Raw genomic sequence first — 14634 nt, forward strand, 5'->3', positions numbered from 1 at the left:
TAACTCTGCTGTGTCCATCTGGGATCTGGCTCCTCTTCCTCCTCATCACCATCGCCTGCCATCATGTCCTCCTACTCATCTAGCTCTGACTCTGGTGCTCCTGGATAAGCACTCCCCACCTGGACTCAGGTCTGCTGATAACAGTTGAAAAACTGTTATTTTCATGCTTAAAATTGATACTAAAAGCAACCTTTAACACTTACAAATTAGCTTGAAATCGTGCTTTTGTTTATGTTTTTGGAAATAAGAGAGCTGGACAGGTTTATGCTTGATTTTAGTGTTTTATGCAGGTTTTAAGGTGAATTTGATGAAAGAAGTGAAGAAGTATAGAGATGGAATCAGAAAAGAACTCAAAAAGTGCAAAAGAAGAGAAGCCACAACTACCACTCAATGCCAGTTTACCGTTGAGCGGCACTAATGAACTCCCGTTGGCTCCGCTGAGGGGTAAAAATGCCGTTGAGGGGAAGAATCAACTCACGCACTTACCGCTGAGCGGCACTATTTTGGGTTTAGGCCCACTTTTCTATAATATTTCGAATAGTATATAAGCTTTAGGACTTCCTAGAGTTTGTATCTTTGGCAGAGTACGAAGCAAACACTCACTTTTCAACCCCTTGGAGGAAGATCTTGGATGCTAAGGCTACCTACTCAACTTTCTAGGGTTCTATCTTTCATTCTTTCATTATTGTTCATCTAGTTTCACCATGAATATGGTGAACTAAACTTTGTATTGTTGTTGGGAAATCAATGTAATCTTATGAAGCTCTCATTATATGGAATTTTGTGTTTAAACATCATATTTATGATACATGCGTTCTTTCATCATTAGTTAGGGTTTTTCTTCTTTGCTCAAAGCATACATTGTTTAACTCATTCAATGTCATGATTATTGATTTTGTCGATATGGGAACATACGGGGAAATCTAGATCTGGGGAAATTCTCCCAATAGCATATTGCCTGGACATAGGGATATGAGGGTTGGTTGCCTTTAAGCTTCTATGCTTCAAAATTTATTATTAGGGATGCTAGGAATTGTATGAACTCGTAATTAAGGATATGCTTTTTCGCAAGGTGATTTAGAGAGTGACATTAACATTGATGAAAAGAATGATGAATTCCTAAAATATATGAGAGTGGATAAGATGAAATTGATTACCCCAACAACATAATCATCCATATAATTCATTCAGTGTTTGTGTTCTTCTTTCCCATTGATCATCACATGCATACATGTTTACTTTTTGTCTTTTTCATTTGAAACTTACAACAATTTGTTCACAAGTCTTAAATAATCAAGAAATCATATAACTAACTAGGCCGTGAGTCTTTTGGGAGAACGATACTTGGTCTTACCGAGTTTCTTCTTTCCCTTCCTGCTCTTCACTGGATTTTTCTTTTTCATCCTCCTTTCTCACAACTACACTTTCGAACACTTTACCACTCCTTGTAGTAACAGCTTTACAATGCTCTTTTGGATTTGGTTCAGTGTTAGCTCCAAATGTATTTACAGGCTTGTCTTCTAATTTCTTAGCCAACTGACCAATTTGAACTTCTAAATTCCTTATAGAAGATATTGTGCTCTTTTGGTTTGATATGGACATTTGCATGAATTGCTGCAAAGTTTCTTCAAGTTTGGATGTCCTATCAGAAAGAGTAGGTTGTTGTTGAAACTATTGTTGTGGTGGTCTACTAAAACTAGCCTGACCCATGCTAGGATGAGGTCTCCATTCTTGATTATAATTTCCATAGTTGCCCGAACGGCCTTGATTTCCCATGTAATTAACCTCTTCCTTTTCATTGGACTGAATATCACACTGTTCATTTTGGTGCTCTCCACCACACAATTCACAACCTTGCATAGTTTGATGATGTTGTGCCCGTGATACAGTTTGGAGTTCCTTTGGTAGTTGTGACAAATTTTTCATTACTGATTCAAGCTGTTGAGTCATGATTTTATTTTGGGCTAATAAGGCATCTTGGGATTTCAATTCAAACATGCCTTTCTTTTGCGTTTGCACTCTCTCACTTTGGACATCATTATCACTAGATGCCATATTTTTAATTATTTCATGTGCCTCGTCAGGTGCCTTCCACCTAATGTTACCTCCAGCAGAGGCATCTAGCATAAATTGAGTGGGAATGTCAAATCCATGAATTGGAGTTTTTCTCAGCAACCCCTTGAACCTCTCCCATGTTTGACTCAACGACTCTTCAGGCTCTTGTTGAAAGAAGGATATTTCTTGTTTGCCTTTATTGATCTTGTATTGAGGGAAATATTTATTCAAAAATTTTGCCACAACGTCATCCCAAGCAGCCAAACCTTTAGGAAAAGAATTTAGCCAAAGCTTTGCATTTCCAGCCAAAGAAAAGGGAAATAAACTCATTCTGATTGCTTCATCTGGCACATGTAAAATTTTTACAATGTTACAAATCTCATTAAAAGTTGTCAGATGATCGTAGGGATTTTCGTGTGACATTCCTGTAAATTGATTACTTTGAACAAGGTGAATCAGTGTTGGTTTCATTTCCATATGAGCAGCATTCACCACAGGTCGATCTATACTGTTGAAAGATGAAGGTATAGACACAGAAGCATAATCTTCCAACGTACGCCTAACTCTTGGTTGTTCCTCCTCATTATTTCCCTCCATATCCTTATCCTTTTGATCAGATGAAGAAAAAGTGTTGAAAATAGCAGACAAGCTAGCTTCTCTAGCTTTTTTTTTCTATTTTCTCTCCTACGTCTACTGTTATTCCTACATACAGTTCTCTCAATCTCAGAATCAAAAAATAAATTTTTAGATATTATTCTCCTTCTCATACAGAACAACAATCTCAAGATATCAACCCAAAGAAATAACAGCAGAAACAAAACACAACGTATATATACAGATATACAAAAATTAAAAACAATGGATTTAAAGATAATGGAACAGAATTGAAATTGATAAACAATGAATGACTGAAATAACAATAACAATCAAATTCTCCGACAACGGCGTCAAAAACTTGATAACTTTTTGGCAAGTATACCAAATCGTTTCAAGTAATACAGTGAATAAGTAAAAGAGTATCGCTCTCTCAAGGGAATTTACATTATTCAATTAAAATTATTTATCAAGATCAATTACTGATGATAACATTTGTGATTTCAATTTGAAATTAAGCATGAAATTAACAACGTTAAAAAAATTAAGATTGAAAAATGCGATAAAAGATCACTGGATATGGTCTTTGACTAACATTACAGTAAAATCTTGCACAACATATATTCTCTGTTCAAGCATTCACATGAGAGTATCTTCGTTTAATTCCTTAAAACAAGTTCTAAAATTATCTATTGAATTATTAGTTCCTTAATTAATTCATCAGATAATTTTGCATTGACTTTAGGTGTTAAGAATGACCAAAAACACAAAAACTATTCCTAGCATAGTTACTTTTAGTTTCTTTTCTTACGTTTCTGGTTCTAAAAATATTTTCCAGTACAATAAAACTTTTAAAGAGATTAATACTTCCGTATAATCAAAAGCAAATCAAGAAAAGAACAAGAACAAAAACATATATTGCACGGGAAATTTACATTAATGTTTCGTCATACAACCAATTCCAATGAACAGAAAATTTAGCCTATCCTAGACATCTCAAACGTACTCTTCTCAGCAATTCCTTGTAGAAAGTGAAGTCTTGATGTCTTGAAAGGTCTCCTGATCGTCTCCTGAGTTCTCTAGTATTTTTCTGGCTATTTTTGTGTGTCAGAAGATGATTTCTGCCTTTTTGTCACGTCTTTAAAAGTCACTTAACTTCATTTATTCGCTTAGCGCACAAGTGTGTGTGCTATGTGAATTTCTTGTAATTGATGTTATTCGCACAACGTACAAGTATTGGTGCGCTATGCGAGTTTCCGTTTCGTGGTAGTGCGAATTTTGGCTTGCGCTATGCGAGAATTGGCTAACAAACTCCCAATCATACATTCTTTCCTGTATAATAATTTAGAAAAAAATCTACTTCCTGTTACAACATTTCACTGAGTAATAACATGAATAATTAGAAGATTGAGGTCATTTATAAGTGTAAAAATAATTTTTTTCACACTTATCATAAATATTACCAATTACATTTTTACTGACAAATATTTATTTGTCATAAATTCATCCAAAAAAAGTTGTTATTAATAAATTTTTTATGTTTGATATGATTTTGACTATCACTAGTACAGGAGAAACAAATGGCCTCGGTTATTTTTGGTCATAGGCCCCGGTTTAGAAACCGAGGCATAAAAGAACGAGGTAAAAAGTCTTCTTTTTATGCCTCGGTTTACAACCGAGTTAGTATTTTGACTTATATTGTCTCAGTTTAAACCTGAACCGAGGCAGTAAAATATTTTTTTTTATTTTTTTTATTTTTGCCACATCGTGGAGTACAGGGAAGCATTTTTTTTCTGGACATTGTGGAGCACAGGAAAGCAGAAGTGGGAAGCAGCGATGGGATGCAGAAGTGTGTTCAATCCCTTCATCCCTTCATCCCTTCATCACCTGAAAACACCAGAAAACAGCCCAAGCTTTACCGAAAATCCCTTCATCCCTTCAATCCCTTCATCACCGAAAATCACCCAAGACCAACCCCTTCAATCCCTTCATCACCGAAAATCACCCAAGACCAACCAAGAGTTTAAGCAAAAAATAAAAGTTCAAGATCAAACAAAAAATAAAAATAATGCGTTCCCTGCACACACGCTTTAGCCACCCAGAAAACCCTCTCCCTCTGATACTCTCCAATGGTGTTTTCGGTCTTCGATTCCACTTGCGACCCAAATAGCAAGAAAGAACAGCCAGAATTACAAGCACAGACATCACAGCAAAAAATGGACCAACAGATCTGAAGACTTCCATGCGCTAGAACCAGTACTGCTCGGAACAGCTTCTCCCTCACCTTGTTCCTGCTCTGACTGCACCATTGAAGCCAGTGCTGGTGTTGCCATGGTGGACTTGGTAGTGGCGACGGCGGGGAGGCAAGGACCAGTGACGACGATGAAGAACAGGCGAGCGGTGGTGTGGCGTGGCGGTGGTGAACAACGAGCAGAGAGGTTTTGCGGGAAGAGAGGTTTTGCGGGAAGGACGACGGGGGCAGTGGTGCGGTGGCAGGGGGAACTGAGACGAAGGGGCGGTGATGCGGTGGCGTGGCGGCCGAAGCAAAAAGCAGTGGTGAAGAGGGAGCAGAGAGGTTTTGCGGGAAGGAGGGAAGGGAGGTTTTGCGGGAAGAAGAAGAGTGAAACTGAAAAAGTTTTGAACTTTAACCCTAAAACGAGGCAAATATAGGCCTCGGTTAATTTCCAACCGGTGCCGTATACCTTTTTCAAAAGCGGATTTAAAAGAACCGGTGCAGTATACTATTTTTCAAAAGCGGGTTTAAAAAAACCGGTGCAGTATACCCTTTTTAAAAACGGGTTTAAAAGAACCGAGGCATATAGTGTCTCCAAAATTACATTTCTGCCACCGCATTTTTATATGCCTCGGGTCTTCAAAAACCGAGACATAATACGCGATTTAAAAACCCTGTTTTTTACTAGTGTATTAATATTAATAATGTCGTTTTTTAATGAGAAAAAAGAAAATTAGAGAAAAAAAATATTTGAAATTGACACATCGTTATTTTCTAATGTTGTTATAACAATTATGTAACGAAAATGACTATATTATCTTTATTTAAAAATAAATAAAAACTCAATAAAAAAGATGAAAAAATAAAATTATAAAATTATAATTCTAAATAAAAAGATCACCACATTACAAATTAGACATTTTCCTTTCTTATTTTCTTAGTTAATAAATATTTTATACAAAGAAAGCCCCACAACAAAAAGACGTGACCAAGTTGGCATAGAAGAGCTTTATTATATTTATGACCAACATGGAATACACGACACGACAGTGAAACATTTCATGAATCATGACATGCATGTACTTCAATTAGGTCATAGTAAGACTGATTACTGATGACTACACGCACTCATCAAATGTCTACTAGCAAGTTGCGAATAATATTTTTAATTTTGTGTGTGGAAATAATTTATCTATGCAAATTGAGATCCTAAATGTATTCAATATAGACCTTATTTGTAATATACTCAATAATATTTGACATCTTTAAGTTTAAACTCAAAATTATTTAACAAGCTATTGATGTAGAATGCACTTACTAAATCTTACGTTAAAGACGAAAACTAATGATTAAAAGATTAATTAGTGAAAATCTTTCATAAACATACTGGGAAGGGATTGGGTCGCAGAAACACGCAAACAGGTTGCAGTGCAGGCAAAAATATTAAATGTCAGGACTATTTATAACCTCAATCCATCTTTGTATAATATAAAATCGACTTTTAGTACATAATTTTTTTGCATAAATTTTTCATCTGAATTAAATGTCAGTTAAAATTCGTCCAACCATAGATAATGTAACTACGAATTCCGTCAATTCTCTTGTGAAATAGATTTATTTAGCATAAAACTTTCTGGTGGATGTATTCTTTGCTTGCATGTGTTTTCTTATGCTTTCGGGTCTTATTTGTCTATCATTGTGCTTTTAAGTGTAATCAAATTTTGTTTGGATTTTCTTTTAACTGAGATATTAAGTCTGGTTTTTGTTTCGATTTTTCTAAAGTGAAATTTTTGAGTTACAATCCATTCATGATTACTACTAAATGTAAGACCTCGAAAATTTAACTCTGCAAACTCTCTGTCAAATCATAATTAATACACCACGTCATTTACACAGAGCCATTAAAACCCACTCTGCACTACATGCATAAGCGCCACTTGTCATGATAGAAGTTTCTGAAGTCAGTAGTGGGAGTGCAGGTGTTGACAGGGGAACGCTCGTCCGTTTGGACGTGGATTGAACAAAACTGATTTTTTGAAAAAACCCTCCCACTCACCTGCACGCACCCTTCTTCTTCCTCAGAATCAGACTTCTCGTCTTCTCCACCTTCTCTCTAGAAAACCTCCATCTTCTCTCTACTGTAACTCACCACCCTCTTCTCCGATCAACTTTCGGAAACCGTAGGAGTGTTCGCTGAGCTGTGAGCTACAAGTTGGACCGAACAATTTCAAAAGCTGAAACTGGTAAGTTCTCCCTTGGTAGTTCGTTCTTAGGTCTCCTTAAAAACTAAGTTTTTGACTGCATGCAAGTGGGTAGTCTAAGTACCTCAAGTTTCTTACGTATAGATTGGATCGAAAGGGATTAGTGACTGTTAAAGGGGAAAACGTTAGCTGGTCGAGCCACACTTCTTACATATAGAACGATTCAGTCTCAAATCCGGGTAAGGGAAGCTTATTAATTTAATTAATACTTGTATGTTGTATGAAAGCATGATATGGACTGGATGTATGAGATGTATATGGTTTGCTTATGTATGAACGATCGTTGTTGTAATGAATATGGTATATGTTGGTTGAAATGTATGTAAATGATTGATACGTATGAAATGGAAAAATGGATGGTTATTGTAGAGTATGAGTTGTTAATATGATGAATTCTATAAAGTATGTGAATTAATGATGGATATGAAATTATAAGGTATGAATTGTATGAGAAATGTTGAGTTAAGATAGATGAAAAATCTGAATGTAAAGTACTCCCTATGATAAAATACGTTCGTCATCGTACGGTCTTATACCGTTCGGTTTCCTAGTAAATGACTTAAAAATGGAATTCTTTCATTCGGAAAGAAATCTGATCGAGAACGAGCGTCCTCATGTGAAATACTATGTTTGAGCGTTCGGCTCAGCCTAGTGATACCGTATACCTTAATTTAAATAATAGTAAATTATACCCTTATACTTTAAAATAAGTAGCGCTCGGTCTTATACCAAGCGTTCGTCTTAAATAGCGCTCGGTCTTACACCTGGCGTTCGTAATATATAGCGCTCGGTCTTATGCCAAGCGTTCGTCCTAAGTAGCGCTCGGTCTTATACCAAGCGTTCGTCCTAAGTAGCGCTCGGTCTTGTACTAAGCGTTCGTCATAATTGGTGCTCGGTCATCTACCTAGCGTTCGTCATAAGTGGTGCTCGGTCTTATACCAAGCGCTCGTATTATTGAATAACCACTTTGATAAAATAGCGTTCGTTCAAGTATAATAATATTCACCTTTCCTCACGTTCGTTCAATTACTGGCATCGGTCTTCCGTATGCGAATCACTACAAAGATAGTTCTAAATATTCTTGACTCTTCTTTTACGTTGGATCTGGTCGAAGGTCTTCATAATGAAATTTTATTTAAAGTACCAGTGTTCATCCAAACGAGTTAGTTCATTTAACTGACCGAATAAATAGTAACGTTCATTATAGACTTCTTCGTTCATTCAGTACCTTTCTCTGGACGTTCGTCCTAGTTCTTTAGAGGACTGAACGTTCGCTATTTTATGCTCTTAAATCCAAAGATGAAAATGATGATAAATTATAAGGACTTGAAGTGTGAATACTATATTGAGTGATTATACGATTATGGATTTTGGACGAGCGTTCCAGGGAGGAACGACTCATATATATTGATTATGGAATTTGGTAAAGTATGACTGTGGTCATGCTAATGCTGGCTGGTCCATCCTGATGTTCTGTGAGTACCATCCTCACGTAGAGGGGGTATGTCATGTGTGGGAACGGCAGGAGGTTCTATTCCTTACGGGTACTTTGGATAGGACTAACCTCGAGTGGCAGCTGTTGAGTGTATCCCAGTTACTACACCACTCGGGTGCAAGGACGCCTGTAGCTACACAGATTCATACAGTCCGGACGGTCTGTCTAGTATGTGTGTATATATATATATATATATATATATATATATATATATATATATATATATATATATATATATATATATATATTTCTATGTTGTTATATGTTAAGTTACTTGTTGTGTGAATTGAAATGTTAAAAGTATATGTTGATGTATGAATTAAATTATATAAGCTTACCCTTTCGTTTTCCTTGTGTTGTCATTTGTCTATGTACGTTCGTCTTGTCGTTGCAATGATCATCCGTGTGGATGTGAGCAGAAGGCGAGGCCACTCTGGAAGACGTCATTGAAGAAGAAAATCTGGTTGAGGTGGAAGTCAAAGCCGAGCCTTAGAACGCTCGTTTATATTAGGAGTTTAGATGTTAGCTTTCATTTTGACGTTCGGTTAATTATTTTTGTAAAACCGTTCGTTCTAAACCTTCACTGTTTTCGCTTTGTGTATTTTAGTTCTGTACTTAAGCCGTTCGGCTTTTGAACCTCGTTTTATTAGTGTAAAGACTGCATTATTTTACTGTTAAATGTAGTTAATTCTGATTTATGGTAATTACTGTATTTTGGGATGTTACACTAAACTATAACAATTTTAATATTACTAAAAATTGTAACTATCAAATAAAATAATAAAAGTAATTAAAAGAAAATAAAACATTAAAGAACAAAATAACAAAAAGATAAAGAAATTTATAAAAAAATTGAAAAGATAAAAATAATGATAAAGAAAATAGATTAATTTCACTTTTTTTCAAAATATAATTCATCATTGGTTATTTAATAATTATTGTTCAATTAATATCACTAAAAAATAATTAATTTTATTAGGAGTTTTTTAGCTGCGGTTTATATAACCCCGGATAGGTTTCGGCGGTTTACTTAAATCCTCCGTTAAGATTAAATATATTTATTTTTTATAATTATTTTCTCGTACTTCCTTCCTCGTCTCTTATTTTCCCAAACCCTAAAAACACCTCTCCTTTGGCTTGCCGACCTCCATCCCTTCCTCTTCACCAACCTCGTCCGCTCCTTCCTCCACCAAAACAACCCCCGCCGCCACCTCCCCCTCCCCTTCCCTGACCGTCCATGGAAGGTAGCTCTTGCATGGAGCAACTCCTCTGACTCCCTCATCGCATGCATGGACCAAATCGAGTGCTGCCTCCGCCACATCGTCGTCACCCTCTCAGACCGCCTCAAGCGCCTTCATGGAGTGCGTCGTGGGGAACTGGATCCGGTGCTGGGAGGAGCAGAATATCGCTGCTGCCAAGGAGGCGGTGGGCGGGGACATTAAGGTACATATGGAAGAGGTGGTGAGCATGTTTCTTTACACGAACCGCATGAGGCGAAGCGTTCTTGTAGACATAGTGAGCGCGACCACTGTGTATCAGGCGGCGCCTTTCTTGAAGGCCTGGCCCAATTCCTCATTGGCTTCAAAGACCAGGACCTCCTCAACGTGGTCTAACAGTGCAAGGTCTTGCCTCATGCTAAACACTATCGCACTCAATAGCTCTGTTCTCTCGAATCTCTCTCGAACCCTAACTTCAACTCTCCTATCTCAAACGCACTGAAACTCTCTTCTCTGGATCCCTCGTTCAGTCTCGCGCACTCAGTTCCCTCCGTCATCTTCTTCGTTCAGTCTCGCGCACTCTCTGACAGTCACCATTGTAGATTTGTGCAGATGAAGAAGCTCGTTCTTGTCACGCTTAGTGAGTGTTCATTGTTTTGGAGTTCATTTATTGTTGATTCCTCTGGTAAGTAATCTTATTCGTTCATTCCTAATCTCTAAATTCCTAAAACTCGAAAACCCTAATTCCTCTTTTCTTTCTTTCGATTGGCACAAAACGGTTTATGGTATGCTTCGTGTTATGTGTGGAAGACTCAGAGTTCCGCATTTTGGAAAGATTCAGAGTGGTATTGAGGTATGTTTCGTTATCTGCAAAGAGTCTCTGCTGAAAGTTTTGGTTTGCTTCCCTTCGTTTTGTTTTTCCTACACTCACATGTCTTCTGTTTCCCCTGCACGTCAAAATCACCATTGGGATGTAGCATCATATGTTCACTCACTATTGCTTCTTCTATTTTCTCCACGTTTAGGTTTTGTGGATCTGGCATAGACATGATTTTCGCGTAAAACATCCAACTGATTGATTTTCCCAAAATTTTTCTTTATATTTTTCAAATTTTAATAGTATTTGTTTTTATAGTGTGACCATACTCTTTGCTGGTTCTATAAATTTAGTTTTACTGTCTAGTTTTTCTTGTTGCATCAAGCCGATTTTGTCATGCCTAGCAAATACTGAGGAAAGGTGGCCTGAAAGAAGAAAATATCATTGTTTTTATGTATGATGACATTACATTCAATTGGGACAATCCAAGGCCTGGAGTCATCATTAACAAACCAGATGGGGGTGATGTTTATGACAAAAGTTCCAAAGGTATTTATGTTAGGTTTTTCACTATCCAATATCTTCTTTCTGTATCTAGTTTGATAGGGTCTAATATGTGGACTATTTTTTATGGTATGATTACACTGGAAAAGATGCTACTGCTCATAACTTTTATGCTGCTTTACTTGGAGATGAGTCGCTTACCGGTGGCAGTGGGAAGGTTGTGAACAATGGATTGTGTTGGTTGTTTATATGGGTTTCAACATGGTATAGGCCTGGATTCAGGTTATTACTTTTGTTGTTTGGTTGATTTTGAGTGTAGATTCTCTTTTTAATTACTCAATCACCATCTTTCTTTTGAATTGTTTAAGCAATATCTCTAGTACTTTTGAATTGTTATATTTTCAAAGAGCTTAAAGAAAATTATGCAAATTGTGTTGCATTACGGTAAATCGAGAAATTTATGTTCCATCTTAATTTTTAGCTTATCTCTTAGTTTGTAGACATGTAGTGATTTAACTATCTGATTTCTAGGTTTCTTCTCTCTTGGGAGAAGGATTCTACCATAGAGCTTTTGGAAGTTGGCTCTAGAACATTAGTCAGATTTCAGTGGTCAAATTTGTGGTCCAATGCATCCTTGAATGAGGCAATGTTTCAAATGGTCATTTCAGAGTGGTGGCATGCCTATGATGGTCTAAATGAAACAAGTGACCATCAGTTTCTATCTACAGAGGGTTCTCATTAATGTTTGGAGTTATGGTTCTGATTCTAGCTATACTTGTTCCTTAAATGGGTGGTGAAGTTGTAAGAACTTTTTTCATTCTTTTATTTGCTTTAGAGATTTTGAATATAGAAATGAAATTATATGCTTTGATCAATGTAGGCTGAGAAGACACGAGTGTTTCAGACCCCACTAGTGCAATAAAGGGAAATGGCACCGGTTAAATTCGCTTATAAGCACCGGTTCTGCAACCGAGGCATATAGAGACGAGGTAAAAAGGATAAGTTTAATGCCTCGGTTGTGGACCGAGTCAAAAAGAGATCGGTTGTTGCCTCGGTCCTCTTTTGAACCGAGACCGTATCTTAGAAAATTTTAATAAAAAAAAATCAAAAAACTGCTGAATCTGGGTGCTTTTCCTCAAACCTTTAACATCAAAGTTCAGAAAATCACTCCAGGATTCAATACAGAACATCAAAACAGAACATCAAAGTTCAGATACATACATTACAAAGCATATAACAAAAGCCAGTGGGATGATAGAATCAATGTTCTTCATTACAGAGCATATGACAAATGGAAAAAAAAATCAGAAAATAGAATCCGATTACAGAGTATCAAAGTTCAAATCAGAACATCAGAAAATCATACTTCAGATACATTACAGAGCTGGAAAAAAAATCAAAGAAACCACTGGCACCCGACGGTAAGCGGGAAGAGGGAAGCGGCTCCTGACAGCAAGCGGCTCCCGACGGCAAGCGGCAAGCGGCAAGCGGGTGCTAGGCTAGCGACTCCACCAAGCGGTCCACGAACAGCACCATCGGAGAAACAAAAAGAAAAGGGAGAGAAAGGGGATTTGGATCTGGATCTGGATCTGGAAGCCGTACTCGAAGCCGTCACACACGACTGGCGGAGACACCACGGTCGGTGCTTGCGCCGCGTTGCTAGGGTCCAGGACGGGGAGCAGCAGCACGGGAAAAGCACGGGGAGCGGCAGCACGGGGAGCGGCAGCACGGGGAGCGGCAGCACGGGGAGCGACAGCACGGATGGTGAAGGGTTGTTTAAAGAATGAAGGGAGGAAGAAGAGAAAGAGTTTTGGTTTGGTGATAGTAGGAGAACAGTAGTAATAATGGAAGGGTTTGGTGGTAGCAGTAGAGGCCCCTTATGCCTCGGTTCTGCTATTAACCGAGTCCCTAGCTTAAAAGGTGCCTCGTGCACTGGAAAAGGTGCCTCGTGGAGTGGAAAAGGTGCAGGTCCTTATGTCTCGGTTCTGCTATTAACCGAGTCCCTAGCTTAAAAGGTGCCTCGTGCACTGGACAAGGTGCCTTGTGGAGTGGAAAAGGTGCAGGTCCTTATGCCTCGGTCCTGTATCAACCGAAGCAGTATTAAATTTTTATTTTTTATGTCTCGGTTCTTTGTACACCCGAAGCATATAATTTTATCTTAATTTCAAAACTGCCACTGCGTCTTAAATGCTTCGGTTTTTACGAAACCGCGGCATATACCACGAGTTAAAAAAACGTTTTTTTACTAGTGCCCTTGTTTGTTTCTGGAATAAGCACATTTCTTCAATCCTTGTTTGGAATTCGACTTCCAATTGTAGTTGCTGGTTCATACACTTACATAGTACGTATAACATCTATTATCTTATATATCATTTGTTCATTTTAGTTTTGATTTATTAGGTTAAATTCAGTCTGATATTAAATTTATAATTTATATTTCTATAATCAATCTGCAAAGTTGAAAAATAAAATGGTTAAAACGATCAAATATTTCTTCGCTCTATGTTAGTCACTGTGCCCTTTGAGTTTTTGTTTTTTGCTATTTGACTACTTCGATGCTCTCTTACTAGGAAAACTCTGAGACTCCGGAAAGCTGCTTAGAAAGCTATTCAGAAGGTAATTTTCTCACAATTTTTCTCAAACTTTGTTTTGAACTTGGTAGGTGGTAATGGAGTTAGTTTACTTGGAGTTTCTTTGAAGGGATTATGTGCGGTTTGTTTGTTCAGTTTTTGTTGAATGTTGATCCCAAGTCGTCATCTAATGTAAAGTGCAAAGTACAAGCCATAAGCCATTTCCTCCTCTCTTAGTTATAAATCAAATTCCTTATGTTTTTCTATTTTATTTCTAACCTTAAATTTTTTATGATTTACAATACGAAACAAACTATGACAAATAATTCGATACCTTTTTTATTTTTAACTTAATTATGAAAAATGTGATTTATTAGACATTTTGTTTATCGAAATAGACTATCTTATAATATGTTATCACATAACATAAAGAAAAGCTTGATATGGATGGCTTGATGCTAACATATCAGTTTACGTTCAATACAGGAAACTAGTCCCCTTATTTTAAGAGAGGGATACTAAAGAACATGGAAGAAGTGCAGAAGCTTCCAGATGAACATTTTCCATTTAGTGAACATGTTTCTCTTTAATGTATATTTGAAAAATGTTATGATTTATATTGAACAATGTAACATCCCAATATATAGTAATTACCATAAATTAGAACTAATCACATTTACATGATTAAACAGTGCAGTCTTAAATACATCAGCTAATAAAAGCCGAACAGTAAACAGATTGTAAGATTCAAAAGTGTATACAGGAATAACCAAGGTCCAAGACGAACGGTTTTACAAAAGCTAATAACCGAACGTCCCAAAAATTCTAAGTAAGCTAAACCTACTGAACGATCTAAGTCTCGGCCTTCACTTCAACGTCCACTAGGTT

General features: G+C 37.1%; 1 non-coding gene and 1 pseudogene across 1 annotated transcript; both read left to right on the forward strand.

The window, feature by feature from the left end:
• The first annotated feature begins 2146 nt into the window (after positions 1-2146).
• Positions 2147-2253, forward strand: LOC124842425 (small nucleolar RNA R71). The gene has a single exon (XR_007029182.1). It is a non-coding gene; the product is annotated as a small nucleolar RNA R71 (small nucleolar RNA).
• A 7503-nt stretch (positions 2254-9756) lies between these two features.
• LOC148203525 (protein INAPERTURATE POLLEN1-like) lies at positions 9757-10534 on the forward strand (annotated as a pseudogene).
• The last annotated feature ends 4100 nt before the right edge of the window (positions 10535-14634 follow it).

Source organism: Vigna umbellata, chromosome 2 (genome assembly GCF_029865625.1).
Source record: "Vigna umbellata cultivar VRB3 chromosome 2, Vumbellata_1.0, whole genome shotgun sequence".
In the NCBI taxonomy this organism is placed as follows: domain Eukaryota; kingdom Viridiplantae; phylum Streptophyta; class Magnoliopsida; order Fabales; family Fabaceae; genus Vigna; species Vigna umbellata.